General features: G+C 38.0%; 1 pseudogene; it reads left to right on the forward strand.

The window, feature by feature from the left end:
* The first annotated feature begins 1,196 nt into the window (after positions 1-1,196).
* LOC101973103 (glutathione S-transferase Mu 1-like) lies at positions 1,197-1,746 on the forward strand (annotated as a pseudogene).
* Positions 1,747-2,001: the final 255 nt, after the last annotated feature.

Consider the following 2,001-nt stretch of genomic DNA (forward strand, 5'->3'; position numbering starts at 1 on the left):
AGTCTAAAATCCTGGAAATTTACCATATTGACATCAGCAAATTTTCTGCTGAACTTAGGTATAATAATAAAACTGATTAAAAATAAAATGTAGGCTGCACACCATGTCAATGTATTGTAAATTTTTGAAGTCCTTTAGATATTTTATTTAGCCTTCTCTCCTTTTTAAAGCTTTTGCTTGTATTGGGTTCACCATCTGTTAGCTCCATGTTTTTTTTTTCTACAGAAAATATGAGCTAAAAATTTCAAGTATTAAAACAAACTTTAATTTAACTTGATAAACATTTACCAAACATTGCCTATGAAATGCTGGAATAAGAATTTTAGAAGATAAAAAAGATCCAGATATAATTTTGCCTTCCTTTGTGGTCTGGGATATATGAGTCTACGTGTGTGTGTGTGTGTTTCCACGCATGTGTGCATTTAAATATGGTAGGATATATGAAAATTTGCAAAAGTTTGTTCATGGCAAGTATATAAAATAGGTATCAAAAAGAGCTATAGGAAATTATAGAGAAATATTCATTTCTTTGTTGTAGAAAATTACATATAAGATGGTGCAAGGAAGAAAAAAAGAGAGAGAAAAGTGTCATAGAGTGGGTAGAGAGAGGTGATGGGAGGGGAAGGGAGGGGAGGAGGGAATAGGAAGGGTAGCAGAATACAATAGACACTAATATGGCTGTATGTATAAACGTGGCTGTAAAACCAATGTGATACTGCAATCTGTACACATGGAAAAAAAAGAATTCATATCCCACTTGAATCAAATGTATGATATGTCAAGATCATTGTAATGTTTGAGCAACTAATAAAAAAAAGATATTATAGTATGAAGGCTAGGTTTGTAGCTCAGTGGTAGAACACTTGCCAGCACATGTAAGGCACTGGGTTTAATCCTCAGCACCATATAAAAATAAATAAATAAAACAAAGTTATTTTGTTCATCTACAAAAAAAAAAAAAAGAAAAGAAGATTTTGAAATAAAAAGAAAAGGATTAGGAAGTTTCTAGGTGTGAAAAGCCATGGTTTTCTCAGTGCTAGTTTACATCTTGGTTAACACTTACACTCATTGAGTCAGCTCATCTGCAACACTAGTACCATGCCCATGATGCTGGGTCATTGTATATTCCATGTATATTAAGCTATGAGGAGACATATGAGGACACGTGTGTATTAAACTATGAGAAGAGACACAGGATGGGGGACACTCCTGACTATAACAGAAGCCAGTGGCTAAATGAGAAATTCAAGCTGGGCTTGAACTTTCCCAATCTGCCCTACTTAATTGACAAGGCTTACTAAATCACCCAGAGCAATGCTACCCTGGGCTGCATTACCTGCAAGCACAGCCTATATGGGGAAACTGAAGAGCAGAACCAGGTTATGTGCATCCCTAATCAGCTGTCCAGAGTCTGCTGTAGACTTTGAGAAACTGAGGCCAGAGTGCTTGGAGGGCCTCCCAGAGAAGATGAAAGGAAGGCCATAAAACTCATCCCATACTAATTTAACAGTCCCTGGGGAAGTGGCCATGGTTTGTTGGTGACAGGATCACCTGTATTTTATCACTTATGATATCCTTGATGTGCACCATATATTTTACCCCAAGTGCCTGGTTGAGTTTTGAACATTTTGGACATAAGTTCCCTCTTTGAGAGCTTGAAGAGTATCTCTGCCTATATGAAGTCCAGCTGCTTCCTCCCAAGACCTGTATACTCACTCAAAGATGGCCACTTGGGGCAATAAGTAAGGCCTTGAAAAGACAGGATCAGGAGTGAAGAGCCTGTTCTCTTCCTGCTGCCCAAGGTCCTGGGGAGTGGCCAGACCTCGTGAAGCTCTTCATTCTTTCTCCTTCTTTCCAGTTCTGTATCATATCCAAGGCCTTATTGCCCTCCTTTCTCCCACTAATCCTGAGAAAGGAATTTGGAGATACAGAAAAAGAAAGAGTGACTGAGTCTCAAAAGAGAAGCCCTAAAATACCCATGAGCCTTTGAAATCCAAAATG

Source organism: Ictidomys tridecemlineatus, chromosome 3 (genome assembly GCF_052094955.1).
Source record: "Ictidomys tridecemlineatus isolate mIctTri1 chromosome 3, mIctTri1.hap1, whole genome shotgun sequence".
Classification (NCBI taxonomy): domain Eukaryota; kingdom Metazoa; phylum Chordata; class Mammalia; order Rodentia; family Sciuridae; genus Ictidomys; species Ictidomys tridecemlineatus.